This window comes from Chiloscyllium punctatum, chromosome 17 (genome assembly GCF_047496795.1).
Source record: "Chiloscyllium punctatum isolate Juve2018m chromosome 17, sChiPun1.3, whole genome shotgun sequence".
Classification (NCBI taxonomy): domain Eukaryota; kingdom Metazoa; phylum Chordata; class Chondrichthyes; order Orectolobiformes; family Hemiscylliidae; genus Chiloscyllium; species Chiloscyllium punctatum.
This window is the reverse complement of record NC_092755.1, coordinates 51,386,062-51,402,181: the sequence shown is the minus strand read 5'-3', so window position 1 is coordinate 51,402,181 and position 16,120 is coordinate 51,386,062. Positions and strand designations below refer to the sequence as shown.

At 40.7% G+C, this 16,120-nt stretch overlaps 1 protein-coding gene across 1 annotated transcript in view; it reads right to left on the bottom strand.

Annotated features, from left to right (window-relative positions):
* Positions 1–13,316: 13,316 nt before the first annotated feature.
* mapk1 (mitogen-activated protein kinase 1) overlaps positions 13,317–16,120 on the bottom strand; it is a 112,258-nt gene continuing 109,454 nt past the window's right edge. The window contains exon 9 of the mRNA XM_072587113.1: positions 13,317–15,344. The gene's annotated coding sequence lies outside the window, so the exon portion shown is untranslated. The remainder of the gene's footprint in view (positions 15,345–16,120) is intronic.

The window sequence follows — 16,120 nt, the reverse complement described above, 5'->3', positions numbered from 1 at the left end:
GTCCTTAAGAAACATGAATGAAAGTTGGTTGACCTCAGCAGATCTGGCAGTATCTCTGGAGAGACACATCCTCAATGTTTTAACTGATGGTCTTTTATCAGAGCTGAAGTGAGGCCTTCAGAAGGTGGGCTGGGTGCAGGAAGAACAAAGGCGAAGGTCGGTGGATAGCAGGAAAGGTGGAATCACCAAAGATTTCGTAATACAACTGTCGAAAGAAACTGTTAGCTGGAGTTGGAGCTTGTGGAATGGTAGGCAGGCTATGAACCTGGTTAGGAAACTAGTTGAATAGGGGAAGATTTGGACTGGGAATAATGGAAAGTGCTTTCATTGGCAGAATATGATTAATGAAGTACTGCAAAGATTGGTGTTGGAAAATGCAACTATTCACAGCTTACTTTGAAGTTGGAATAAAAAGTCAAATCCAAATTTGACGGGCAGGAGGCTGGAAAGACACAAGAAGCCAGACAGCATCAGGGGGTGGAGAAGTTAACATTTTGGGTGTAATCCATCTTCAGGACTGGGGGTGGGGAAGGAGTGTGGGGGGAGCTGCAGAAAAAGGAGGTGGTGGGGGCAGGGTGGTGAAGTGGGGATAGGTGAAGACAGGTAGAGGGTACAACCTAGTTGGTCAATGACAGGAATGAATCCAGTTGGTGGTGGGGAGGGGGAGGGGATTGGAAGGGAGGTTATTTGAAATTGGAGAACTCCATGTTGAGTCCTCTGGGCTGTAGGCTGCCCAAGTGGAAGATATGGTGGTGTTCCTCCAATTTGCGGTGTGGTTAGTTGTGGCAATGGAGGAAGCCAAGGATGGCCATGTCAGAAAGGGAGTGGGAAGGAGAATTAAAATGGGTGGTGACTGGGAGGTCCGGTCAGTACCTGCAGGCCTGGCTCTAAATGCTCAACAAACCGTTCCCTAATGAAGATCTAAAGAGACCTGGGATTCCAGGTACATAACTAAAAGATCAGTATTCAATGAAGATAATTTAACAGACTAATTGGAATGCTGATCCTTATATTTAGATGACTGGACTCCAAGGGATTAGTTACATTACATTATTCCTAGAGTCACTACACAGTTCTAAGCACAGTACCTTAGGAAAGGCATTGTGCCCTTGGCGGGAGACCAGCGAAGATCAGTGGTCAATGACTCTATCCATTCCTCCCCAGGTCTAAGGATTTATACGGGCCAAAGCCACCATGAGGGAGAGTTGATATAGACAAGGTAATTTCTCATTTTTTATATTTGAGGTCCTCATCACCAGTGTGAAATGGTCGTGAGACTGGTGTGCAAAGGTGAGTCAAAAGGTGTGGTGCTGGAAAAGTACAGCCAGTCAGGCAGGATCCAAGGAACAGGAGAGTCTATGTTTCAAGCATAAACTCATCAGGAATGCTATACTTTACCAGCGCCACACTTAGTGACTCTGATCTCCAGCATCTGCAGTCCTCGCTTTCACCCAGCACATCCTCTGAAGAGGAATGCTTAGAGTCCTTACCACTGATCTATGCTGGTCTCCCTCCAGGACCTCCTTTTAATTTCATTTAAGAAGTTTTCTTCATTTGTTTTTTTATAATTTATAACCATTGTTTGCTTTCATAGGAGACACTTGTCAATGGTCACCAAATAGTCAACATCTTAATTGGTGGTTAACATAAAGGAGGTGGCTTTGGAGTGTTCTTCTTGTGTCATGGTAGTGTCCCCCACTTCTGGGCCAGGAGACCCACGCTTAAGTCCCACCTGCATCAGAGGTGTGTCATAACATTTCTGAACAGATTGATTTTTTAAAAAAGTTGGCTGCTCGATTTGGTTTGTCATTAATCTACCTGAGACAGTTCATATATTTCAATTAACAGTAAAGATAATACATTGCAAGAAGATTGTCAGTGGTAATTGTTTGGTGGTACAGAATTTTAACATGCCTGAAAAGAGACAAAGTCGAATATTTGCCTTGCACTCATCAGGACTAAATGGAAGAAAAGTTGGAACAATGTTCATGCCACAATTCTGGTCTTCCTGCTATCAGAAGGATCTTGTGAAACTTGAAAGGGTTCAGAAAAGGTTTACAAGGATCTTGGCATGGTTGGAGGATTTGAGCTATAGGAAGAAGCTAAATAGACTGAGGCTGTTTTTGCTGGAGCGTCAGGGGCTGAGGGATGACCTTTAAAGAGGTTTATAAAATCATGAGGGGCATGGATAGGGTACATAGTCATAGAGATGTACAGCATGGAAACAGACCCTTCGGTTCACCCTGTTTCCATGCTGTACATCTCTATGACTCTAATCTAGTCCAACCTGCCAGCACCTGGCCCATATCCCTCCAAACCCTTCCTATTCATATACCCACCCAGATGCCTTTCTAAATGTTGCAATTGTACCAGCCTCCACAACTTCCTCTGGCAGCTCATTCCATGCATGTAATGAGTGAAAAAGTTGCCCCTTGGATCTCTTTTATATCTTTCCCTCTCACCCTAAACCTATGCCCTCTAGTTCTGGATTCCCCCCACCCCAGGGAAAAGACTTTGTTTATTTATCTTATCCATGCCCCCCATGATTTTATAAACCTCTATAAGGTCACCCCTCAACTTCTGAGGCTCCAAGGAAAACAGCCCCAGCCTATTCAAACTCTCCCTATAGCTCAAATAGACAAAGTCTTTTCCCTGGAGTGGGGAAGTCCAGAACGAGAGGGTATAGATTTTGGGTGAGAGGGGAAAGAAATAAAAGGGACCTTTGGGCCAACTTTTTCAGAGGGTGGTGGGTGTGTATGTGTATGTATCCATATATATGGAATGAGCTGCCAGAAGTAGTGCCAGAGGCTGGCACAATTACAGCATTTAAAAGGCATCTGGTTGGATATATGAATAGGAAGGTTGAGGGATATGGGCCAAGTGCTGGCAAATGGGACTAGATTAGTTTAGGATATCTGGTCAGCATGGACAAGTTGGATAGCAGAGTCTGTTTCTGTGCTGTACATGTCGATGACTGTATATGGGGATAAGGCAGAAAACTGGAGTTGAGGTACAATTGTAGCCATGTCTTATTAATGACAGGGCTCTCTCAAAAGGTCTTAGGAAAGAGGAGCAGAAACAGGTCCTGTGTCCTTATATAGATATCTACTTATGTTGAATTATTAAACATTTTAGATTCTTTTATGGGATGTAAGCATCTCTCACTGGGCCAGTATTTATTATCTATCACTAATTGCCTGTGAGAAGGTGGTAGTGAGCCACTTTCTTGAACTATGGACTGTCCATGGGGTACAGGTCCACCTACAATGCCATTAGGGAGGGAAGTTCCAGGATTTTGACCCAGCAACAGTGAGGAAACAACAATCTATTTCGCAGTCAGAATAGTGAGTAGTTTGGAAGGGAATTGCAGGTGATGGTATTCCCATAGAACTGCTGCTTGTCCTTCTAGACGGTAAAGGCCACACATTTGGGAAATGCTGTGAAGGAACCTTGGTGAGTTGCTGCAGAGTAACTGCTACCCCCAGGAACTGGTTATGGAGTGGGTAAATGTTTAAGGTAGGGGATGGGATGCTAATAAAGTAAGCCCAGTTTCCAAGACGGTGTTAAGCTTCCAGTTATGTTGGAATCCCATTCATCCAGGCGAGTGGAGAATATTCCATCACATTCCTGAATTGTGCCTTGTAGATTATGGACAGGTGTTAGGGAGACAGCCTAGGCATTTTACACTGTAATTCAATGCCTAAGACCTGCTGTCGAGGCCAAAGTATTTATATGGTTGGACTAGCTCAGTTTCTAGTCAATAACAAACCCCAGAATTTAGGGTGCATGTTTGCTTAGTGAGCTGTCGGTTTGATATCCAGACATTTCATTACCTGGCTAGGTAACATCATCAGTGGCGACCTCCAAGTGAAGTGAAGCTGTTGTCTCCTGCTTTCTATTTATATCTTTCTCCTGGATGGGTTTCCTGGGGTTTGTGGTGATGTAGTTTCCTGTTCATTTTCTGAGGGGTTGATAGATCTAGATGCCATCTATGTGTGCAGATTCCTCAAGAACAAACCACGACAAGCAGACCAAACACAGCCACAAACCCTAACCACCTTACCATATATCAAAGAAGTTTCAGAAATGACAGCCAGACTACTAAGACCCCCTCGGACTCCTAGTAGCACACAAACCCACCAACACTCTCAAACAAAAACTAACAAACTTAAAAGACCCAGTACAACCCATGGACAAAACCAACGTCATCTACAAAATTCCATGTAAGGACTACCACAAACACTACGTAGGACAAACAGGAAGAAAGTTAGCCACCAGGATACACTAACACCAGCTAGCCACAAAAAGACACGACCCTCTCTCTCCCTCGTAGCCCTACACACGGATGAAAAAAAAAACACCATTTCAACTGGGACAACACATCTATCCTGGGGCAGGCTAAGCAAAGACATGCCAGAGAATTCCTAGAGGCCTGACACTCCAACCACAACGCCTTAAACAAACACAGATCTGGATGCCATCTATCAACCCCTCAGAAAATGAACAGGAAATGACATCACCACAAAGCCCAGGAACCCCATCCAGGAGAAAGATATAAATAGAAAGCAGGAGACAACAGCTTCACTTCACTTGGAGGTCACCACTGATGTTACCTAGCCAGGTAATGAAACATCTGGATAGCAAACCTACACCCTAAACCTCAACCTGAGCTACAAACCTTGCAAACCCCAGAATGTTGACACCAGGGGATTCAGCAATGGTCATGCTGTTGATTGTGAATAGATGATTGGATTCTCTCTTGTTGGAGATTGTCATTGCCTTGCACTCATGCATTATAAATGTGTCTCAATTTTTCATCCCCAGCTTGAATGTTGTCTTGGTGCTATTTCAGTATCTGGGGAGTGATAAACTTATGTTAAAACTATGCAATAATCAGGGAATATATACACTTATGTTAGGTTTGAAGGTAGATCATTTATTAGATGATGATTTGGCCTCAGACACTACCCAAAGGAGCTCCTGCAACAAATGCTGTAATCTGTGTGTTAGGTGTGACCCTAACCAGTGGAAATTAATTTGTTTCCTTTGATTTCAATTAAGCTCTAATTCCTTGATGCCACATGCAAACAAATATTTCCTTAATACCAGGAGTCATCACTTTCACCTCCAGAGTTTTGCACTTACATGAATATCTGGACAAAGCTTGTGATAAGTGCAGGAGCTCAGTGGCCTTGGAACCCAAACTAGTCATTCATTTACAGGTTATTGATGTGCAAACTGATTACACTGTTGACAGCACCTTCCACTTATACTTCTCAATTTGCTCATGACGGAGTGCGCAATAATTGGTCAGCTTGGATTTGTTCTGGATTGCATGGGCAATTCATCCCTGAGCAAATTGCCAGGGAGATACTAGTTATGGCTGTACTGGAACAGCTTAGCTAGAGGTATGAATAGTCCTGAAAATAACATCCCAAATGTGATACTGAATGATAGTTCATGCTTTTTTCCCATTTATGATACAGAAACAAGTCCTTCTGCCCAACTGCATAAACTGATATTCTGCTCCACAGGATAATTTTACATCCTCATTAATCTAATACTATCAGCACATCTTTCTATTTCTTTCTTTCTATGCAATTATGCTCACCTAAGCTCGGATGGCTTTTTGAAAGATGATCCAGTTAGTTCTGTATCCCTGCTATTCCACCATAGTCCTGGCAAATATTTTCTACACTCTTTTTTTTCAATGGCATATCATCCCTTTTGTAATATGGAGACCAGAACTATGCACAGTATCCTTCTTGGATTTACTACCTGAAGGCAAGTCCAACCAGTGGCCAGGAGACGTGTGTACATTGAGGTCCAATAACTGGGTAGGACCCAAACCCAGAGCAGCAGTGGAAACCATTGCTGAAGGTGAACTCAGTGGCTCAGCCTCTTCAACATTCCCCTTTCCTGCCAGAAACAGGTTGTTCTCTGCTCAGGCTGACTTGCACCATTGTAAATGGTTTTTTTTTGATGTCAGGATGGGCAGCCTTTCCTCACTGGAGAGAATGCCTCTTTGGCTGGTTGAACAGATCAGGTAATAGGATCTCCCACTCCTTAGCAATGCCTCCTTTTCATTCCATAGTTTTCCACACATTATATCAATGTCACTAACAACACTTTATTTTCGTACCAGTTTAATCAGATTTACATGGTTTGAACATCTTTTCAAAACTAGATCTCACATTGAATGATATATACCTGTGATTTCACAGTTTAGTTTAATCTAACTCCACTGAGTGGTTGGTGTGGTCTATGATTGGGGTTATCCAGAATTACCAGTTGGGAACTTCAATTTACAACAGGCATTACTAATCCTCTTGGATTTCCTATTCTATCAACAGGAATGACTGACAACTTCATGATTGGATACCTGGATTATCTGAACTTGAATCTTAGGTAAGGGATTGAATTGTTATCCTAAGATGAGATATAGTTCAGAGAAGTTTTGTAAGGTTGATAATAGGTTTGGACAGAATTACCTTATGAGAAGAGGTTGAGACTGGACTACTTTGAGTTTGGGACAAATGAAAGGCAATCTTATTGAAATATTCAAGATTAAGGGTTTTGACAAGGTAGCTATGGAAAATTTATTTCCCCTTGCGGCAGAGTCTATGACCAGACGCATAACCTCAGCATAAGAGGTTGCACATTTTAAGATGGATGAAAAGCAATTTCATCTTGGAGGGTTGTGAATCTATGGATTTCTTTACCACAGACTGCTATAGAGGCTGGGTCATTAAGTATGTTCACAGCTGAGATTGTTTTTTTAATCAGGAAGAGAATCAGGGCCTATGGGGAAAAGGTAGTCAAGTTGAGGATTTCAATCAGCCATGATCTCATTTAATGGCAGAGCAGACTTGATTAGCCCACTTCCACTCCTACATTTAACACATTCTGATGGACTTATTTTTCGAAAATATTTACCACAATTTAACTTAAAAAATAGGAATTTCCAGTGGAAAGGTAAGTGGATGTGGGTAAAAAGCTGTTGAGCAACCCAGAGGGATAGGATGAAATAACGTCTGCTACAGTGCCAGGGTCTTCAAGATTTTTACCATGTGTCTTTGCCCGTGGAGTGTTCAGATGTTGTACTATGGCAGGTGTGCTTTCGTTTTATTTAACGCAAAACGTATTAAATGGCCCCCCAAGTTGAAACACTGTGCGAGATGGCCTTTAGGTATAAAGGCATAAAATCTAACTGCTGAAGATTAGCTCAAAATTAGTTACTGTCTGATAAGGGGAGTTTACAGATTGAGATATTACTAATATCCAACTCTGGATCAAGTTACCTCATTTTAAAAAAATTTTTGACGAAGCCAGCTGCAATTTTTAAAAAACCTACAGTTGCCTGTAATTACGTCTGACGGTGTGTAGGAGAGATATGACAGACTGAGAATACATATGGACAGATGACGAGGATACTAGTGTCCAACTTTATGGAAAATGAATCAAAAAACAGGAGATATCAAGTGCCCGATAACACAAGCTAACGATCCACGAAATTCAGCGAATGTGGAATTTTGCTTATGTCATTTGCTGGTCAATGCGGTTAGTTCACCATCCCTGTACTCACCTCAGTGCGAGGAGGGGGATGCGCGGTTATTGTTAGGAAAGAGATTTTTAAAAAATAGAATTGGCATTAAATTGTCATCGGATTGAAAAACAGAGGCGGAGTTGCCAAGGGTAGCATTTTCTGCACCGCTGCGTTTCCCGATCACTACTGCTGTTACACAGAACGCTGATCTTCATTACAAAGAGGGGAGCGAGAACACTGCGCAGTGTTTTGAAAAGGGAGATGAAAGCAGATGTGAAAAATCAATGCCACTGCAAGCAGACAGATGGCTCCAGGCTGCGACACTCATCCCCCGTACTCATTGTCACCAACAAGAACATTCGCACAAGTCTTCGTTCAATGAGCACAAAGTGTACCAAAATCAATCCAGCACAAACACGCACTATAAAAATTCCCACTGTGCCAAAGATCTTTTTGGGAGGTAATATGTCTATTTGAAGCTCGAGAAGATGTCAGTAATCCAATGGGAAAATCTGGTTAAAAGCATAAGAATAGAGTATTTTGACAGATAGCAAATAAACTATGAATTTGTAATCCGATCGCTAATTTGTATATATGCTAGCATCTATTTTGCACAGGCATATTTCCTTTCCACAATTATCACTTCCTCCTCTCGGATTCACTGTTGATATTTAGGATTGTTAAAGCGATTTACCATTATTCCTAATAAAATTTGCAATGTTGATACTGACAGAACTAAAGCAGAAGCAAAAATAAAACCTGCATCTACAATGGGTGGTCTTGAAATGAATTTATGAAATATTGTTTGCTTAACATTCATCAACCCACTTTCAAACATGTACCATGGCTGGTGATGAGAAAGGCTCTCCCAATTACCCTCCCCATACCACAACCACTGAAGGAAATGCCAAGTCCCACACCGTCCTGACTATACGTCTTTGCAATGAACATGTGGAAGGAGATGCACTGCTTTTTGATCAAGGTTTATCTTGAGCAGCTCTGGAGAACAAATCTCTGTAGCTGAAGGACTGCCTCCAAGCACCAACACCAGATAAGCATCAAGTACCATCCACACAATCAAAGATAGTCTGATCTTGGCTTTTAGTCCAAATGGCAGTAGCAGATGGGCACATTCCAAGGTTTGGCACTTGCTGAGGGATGTGCATCCTGCTCCTTAATGCCATTCCTACCCTGGAGATCTAGAGCAAAATGGAGGAGAAACTCAGGTCTGACAGCATCAGTTCTGACAAAAAGGGTAATTTTTCTCTCTACTGATGGTGCCAGACCTGATGAGTTTCTCCAACATTTTGACTTTTGCTTATTGAGTGAACATAAGCGTTCAAGGTCACAGCTCTTAAGTGACATATACAATTCCAAATTAGGATCATAGTGGGGAAAAAGGAGTACAAGAGGAGTTAAGAGACTAGGAGTAAGACTACAATAAGATTGGTCTCTATCTTGCAGACAGGGAAGAGAAAGTCAATCAGTATTTTCATTTATGGTAATGAATCAATTATTGTTTTTGACAACATCCGAAAGACCTCCATAGTTCATTTGTTTACAAAATTGCTTGGGATGTACTTTTTGAAATTAAATCAACACAAGAGAAACAGAACTTGCACATAAAGATCCCACACAAGCAGTGATGAGTACCAGGTTATCAATTTTAGTGGTGGTGATTGCAGGATAAATGTTGGTCAAAAGAACTGGCAGAACATTTTCGTATCTCCTCAAAACCATACTGTGGAATATTTAGGAAGATGAAAGACTCCAGGTTTCACATCTCATTCAGAAGTCAACACCCATTATGGTCCAGCATTCCCTCAGTAGTTCACTGGAATGTCAACTTGGATATTTATACCAAAATTCCAGGGGATGGAATGGGCAATTAATAACTTGCACCAGTACCATCCAGCCAGCCACAACCAGAAAACTGCACAACTGGCACACAGTACAGCCACCCCAAGAAAATAGAAAAAAAATTGTTTGGTCTACTTGGAAATATTATGCCTCAAAGTTGGATGAGAAATTGAGTAGAATAGCAGGACAATGCAACTCAAGACTAGGTAATTTTTATTTCATTGAATAAATCTTTAAATATAAAGTTGCCTATCACATCAAAAAGAGGCTTCTGCTGCAAGGGGAGTTTGGAATCACCAAATGTTATCAAAGCTTAGAATAAAATCCTCTTAGCACTTGAAGGTCAACTTTCAGAGAGCTTTATATCTGTGACAATGCGTAGAGAATGTGACGCGTGGATGTTCTGATCTAATCACATGCTTTGTGCACTCAAAGTTAATCTTCTGCCTAAACCAGACATACTTTGTATTTTTCTCAAGTACATTGGACTCAAAAGATCCAAATGTTTAAGCAATTTATTCATTCACAAATGAGAAGTATGACATTCTACAGTAGAACATTAAGAGTCAAGTTTAACATTGCTGCAGTATTTTGCCAGCCTAAAACTAGTTCAATAATAATTTAGCAGCACAGAGTTCTGTGCCCTTACTAAACAGTTTGAAGCAGTTCCTTTTAGAGTTTTTTTTTGGGGGGGGGGGGGGGGGGAAGAAGGTGTCATAAAATGATACAAGTGTCTTATAGAACAGAGACAGTGAAACCTAAAGCCTGCACTGAATTAACATTTATAGTTTGTATTTTGCTGGAGAAATAATCTTTCTTCCAATCCGGAAGCTTTGGACATGAGTTGTGATTGCTTCAGGTCACTGAAAGACATTAGAGACAGAAATAGATGGCTTGAATTTTTAGCCTGCTTTGCATTGCCAGATTTCGAGGCTCCTTGGATGCTGCCTGAACTGCTGTGCTCTTGCAGCACCACTAATCCAGAATCTGGTTTCCAGCATCTGCAGTCATTGTTTTTAACCTCATGATGTTAATACTCAACTTCCCACTTAGACAACCCTGGTGGTCACCTGAAACAATATTCCTGTATTTATTTTGACACTCCAAAATGAGTAGCAGTGGATTCCCATTTCTAGGTTGACAGCAGCCTATGCAGCAATTCGCTAAAACTTCACTCTAGTGTTGCCCATCACCCGGATTGTTCTTGGGTTGGTGGGCTGAATAAATTTAGGCAACACTGACCAGAAATTCAAAAGGTAATTGATTGAGGACATGTTCACTGACTAAAATTTGGACATTTGTATTTGTTAGATTATTTTCCAGCCAAACTGCTTCTCACCAGCTATTGCAAGAGGTAATTGGAAAAGTCACCAACTCACCCACCCCAATTTACATTGTTCATAATGCCAGTAGAAGTAGGTGGCTTTCTTTTCTACTGCAAGAGTAGAAACAGCTCAATGATAGCAGTAAATGTAAAATTATTCCTAGTTATATTGAACAGAAATTGAGGTATCCACTATTGTTCACTTGGACCACTCTGCAAAATCCACTAGCCGCAAATGGACTCATATGTCAATTTTTTTGTCAAATTAATTGAAAAATTTGGCTTTGGTGGCTAGCCAGATTCATTGCTTACCCCCAATTCCCCTTGAGAATGGCAGTAGAGAACTCTCTTGAACTGCTGCATTCTATTTCTTTAGTTGTTTGTGGGACATGGACATCACTTCATGGGTTAGCATTTACTACTCATCCCTAATTGCTCCTAAAACATAGTGGTTTGCTAGGGTTATTTCAGAGGGCAGTTAAGAGTCACCTACATTGCTGTGCATCTGGAGTAACTTCTAAACCAAACCAGAAAAGATTCCTTCGTGAACCAGAATTCTTTTACAAGAATCGGCAATGGCTAGAGTCACCATTAGACTAGCTTTTAATTCCAGATTTTTACTGATTGCAAATTTCACCACTTGCCATGGTGGGATTCAAATCCACGGTTCTAGAGCATGAGCCTGAGTCGCTGGATTATTAGTCCAGTGAAATTACCAATATGCCATCACTTCCCAACCATTACTGCAAACAAAGCCAACAAATTCTTGGCCTCAGCAGCAAGCTATAAATGTTAGATGAATAAACCAGGAAAGATATGTACTGTAAGCAGCTGCAACAAAATTGGTAAAATCATACTTTGGTCATTGACCCTTTAATCAACATTTTCATTCAATGATGATACTTCTACTCAGCTGTACTAGAAGATAAGCAACATTTGGCTTCAGTGCCTCTGGAGAATGAGGATCAGAAAAAAAAACAACTAAATAGTTTGCCAGGTTATACTTGATGCCCTCCTTCAGCTAAATGATATTGACCAATTCAGCTCATTTGAGAAATGGTCACTCAGGCAAAGCAACAAACATATATGATTCCATGTGCCTATGGAATCATACCAGCCGGATGAACTAACATTTCAGTTGAAATATAAGAAGGAACAAATCAAAGTATAGTTTTGTAAAAATGAAATCCTATTAAATAGGTTTTAATTGAGTTGTAACACTAAACACTTTTTGAACATTGAAAAGTGCTTGCATATTTTTGCCATCTATAAACTATTTTAATCCACGGATTCCTGAGAGGAAAGTGAATGATCTTCTAATCCTCCATTTTGCTTAGCATTGCTGCCTCACAGTACCAAGGGTGCAGGTTCAATTCCAGTTTTGGTTGACTGCATCTGTAGTTTGCATATTCTTCCTGTGTCTGTGTGGGTTTTCTCCAGGTGCTCTGGTTTCTTTCCACAGCCCAATGTGCAGGTTAGGTGGATTGGCCATGCTAAATGCAGAGTAACAGGATAGGGTCGTGAGGTAGGTCAGGGTGGGATGCTCTTCAACATGCCAAATAACCTACTTCCACATTCTAGCGATTCTATAATTCTATTGATTAGCTGTCTGGAAAAGATGGAAGCAACTTCCAGTTGGTGGTAGCAGCTTTACATCATCCAAAATGGGACAAAACTACTTTTTAAATAGAAGCTTCAAACTAATAAAAATCTTCCCGTTTAGTGTACAAGTGCAAACTCCTGATTCCCCACCATACATTCCATTGGAGTAGGAACAAGATCAAATTGTATAATTAGTTCTGGACAGGAAATAGAAATATTTCACTTGCATGCAATTTACTACTTATTAAACTGACAAATTTTAACTTGACACTATGTCCAATATACCAAATAATTGAGTTTATATATTTTTTCCCATTCATAAATTGAGGGCACAGCTGGCTAAGTCAGCATGTATTGCGCATCTCTAATTACCCAGAGGGCAGTTAAGAGTCAACCATTGCTGTGGGTCTGGAGTCAAGTGTAGGCCAGATTAGTTAAGGTTGGCAGTTTCCTTCCCTAAGGGACACTAGTGAACCTGATGGGTTTTTCTGACAATTGGTAACAGATTCGTGATCAGCAGATTCTTAATTCCAGATGTTTACTGAATTCAAATTCCACTATTTGCCATGGTGGGACATTACCTGTGCCTCTGGATTAACAGTCCAGTGATAATACCATTCGGCTATCTCCTCTCCAGCCAAGTTGGAGAAATAGCTATATACCCCATGCCCCCACCAGTTTGTCAAACTATGCTTTGGTCACACCTTGCTCTTTCAACTAACCCTCTGACACATGCAACCGGTTTCATTGCTTGGTTACGAGCTACTGCATTACATCATTGCAAAACCTGACTTGTGCCAATATTGATTGCACATAGCTTACGTTTTAGTAACCCTGGTTCCATTCAGCCAAGAGCAAACAAAATAGCAACCATTGCATTTATCCTTTTTGTTTTCATTAGAAAAAGTTTAAGTCAAGTCTGATGGACACATGTATATGCAGCATAGAGGTTAACTGAAGAGATTAGTTGTGCACACACTGGAATGTTGTGTATAGAACATACTGTATTTAAAAGATGCAGGGAGACACCAATTTAAAGAATTTTACAAGAGCTGTATGTGCCAGAAACAAAATGAACATTCATTAACAGGTTAAAATTTGTTTACATATATAACATTGAAAAAAACTTAAGGCAAAATAAATCTTTGTACCTACAAGTTTGTCCATATATATAATATGCTTAATCCAATACCAGTCACAATACAATCAGGTATGTCTATGCGGTTACATCACATTTTGACACCTATTGTTGCAAATGTTTTTCCTTTTAAAATTAACCATAACCGCTTTTCCATTTATTATATCAGGTATTTAGACCAATCAGAACAAAAAAGCCAACTGAACAAGTTACATGATAGAAACAGAGTGCTCTATACAGTTACATCACAAAGTCTGCAAAAGGCGGCATTTTGTTTTTAAAGAAGAAACAAATCTAGTTGTTACATGATTTTTTTTTTTTACAGGAAGCAAACCAGAGAGGAAACCAATGAGGATTAGGATGAAGCTTTGAGAAGCAATAAGATTTACTCATCGGAGTTTGTGTGTAAGTGCATGATTGTGCGTGCGCACACATGTGCACGCGCAGAAGAGCGACTGTGTGCACACACGTGTGCATGAAGGGGAGTGTGAGTGTGTGTGTGTGTGTGTGTGTGTGTGTGTGTGTGTGTGAGAGTGTGTGTGTGTGAGAGTGTGTGTGTGTGTGTGTGTGTGGCACTTGGACAGTCTTTGTATACAAAGCTTAACAGTCATGCTTGGACACGGTAAATTGTACAAGGCAATTGTCACCACAATAGGTTTCGAGACTAAGGATCAGGCACTGCACTTTGAATTCAAATATAGCTAAGAAAGCTCCACATTGTACAGGCTTCATCCACAAACACTCTGCGAACACAGAAAAGGGATAGGAATCTTTACGGCACCCTTCATTCTCAATGGCAAAAGCACACAGGGTCTTAGAAATCTAAGCTGCTCTCAAGGAGACCCACTCACAGAGGCTTCCTTCAAAAGTGATCAAACATTCTCAAGCTAAAGCATCTTTCATTTGTACTTCCTCTGATAGAGCCAGTTATTACTGCATAATACAGAAAACTGTTGCAGGACAATGTGAGGCAGAATCCACTTACAGACCAGGTAAGACTTTAAACTTCGATGTACATTAGCAAGTTGAAGCTTCTGAAATGGAATAGTTAGTTTTTTTTTTAATATATTGAATGGAATGTTATTAAAACAAAACCAGAGTAAAACACAATAGTGTCTTTGATATACATCAACATTACATAGCTAATATTTCAGGGATATACACCAGTAATTTACTTTCAATCTATAAAAGACTTAGTGAGGGAACCACCTTGGCAGGGCAGCCTTCTTTGAAGTGTACAAGTACACAATCTATACAGCCAACCAACAGAGCAAAACTGGTTTAAAAGAATGCAGGTTACAGTCTCATTGTTCCTTTCATCAGAAATCTAAACACTTCATTAAGCTGAGGGGATCTCATTGAAACAAGGTTTAGAAATCCCACACAATGCATTTAAAGATCTGAAATTACAGACCAGTCACTGATGTTTCCAGACACTGAGCAGGTGTAATACTGAATGATCAGTTATACTTTGATATTTCTCAAAGTGCATTAGAAAAACTAAACTGAAGTGCTTATTGAAATCAGATATGTCTGCCATAATTTGTGTAATAACTCAAAACACCAGTCCTGCTTTCTTTCAAACACCATCGCTAAGTTACATAGGATGTAGATTACTAAGCGTGCGCACACTGGCTGTACATCTTTCAAACACAAATACAGCCGGAGTGTGAAATCTCGTCCCCGGTTGAGAAAGAGTCCACAGCAAGCAAACAATCGCCATGGCTTCCAGAATGGACAACCTCCACAGTTACAGGTGCCACGGCAGAGTTTTTAGAGAGAGTACAATGAATAAGCTGAGATGCATGAGACAGGATTCAGGAGGAGTTAGAAACAAATGAACTCTGAGCATGTCCAGTCCTGCAGTCCTGGCCCTAGAAAGGCAACATACTGAAAATTAGATTATATGTACATTCCTATTGAATCAAAGAAATGTCCTGAAGTGGAGAAAAATAGATGCAGACCAGTTTTGTTAGCATCCTCATTGCTTGTATCATTAGAATTATGTTGTTTTAGATTCCAAAGGTTTTCTTAGAAATAATTTGTTAATTTGCACTGTTAAATTCTAACTCCATTTCAAAATTACTCTAGAACTCAGTCTGCTCAGCCTGTGGAATTCACTACCACAAAGTGGTTGAGGCCAAAGCATTTTGCATTTTCAAGGAAATAGATATAGCTCATAGCTAAAGGGATCAAAGGTTAGAAGGGAGGGTGAGATTCGGATATGGAGTCAAATGATGCACCCATAATAAATGGCAGCGCAGGCTTGAGAAGTCGAACAGCCTAGTCCTGCTCTTATCCTCTATATTTGTATGTTTCAATTTAGACCACTTCAGATTACACAGTCAATAAATCTATGCCTGGAAATTACTGAATACTTCCAATTAATGCTTTGATATAATTTAGTCTGAAATCTAACCCACAACCTGGCAGCATGGTGGCTCAGTGGTTAGCATTGCTGCCTCTCAGCGCCAGGGATCTGCGTTCGATTCCTGCCTCGGGCAACTGTGTGTGGAGTTTGCACATTCTCCCAGTGTGTGGGGGTTCCCTCTGGGTGCTCTGGTTTCCTCCCACAATGAACTCAGATTTCTCCAGTTTCCTCATTTCCCCTCCCCCCACCTTGTCTCAGTGAAATCCCTCTAACTCAGCA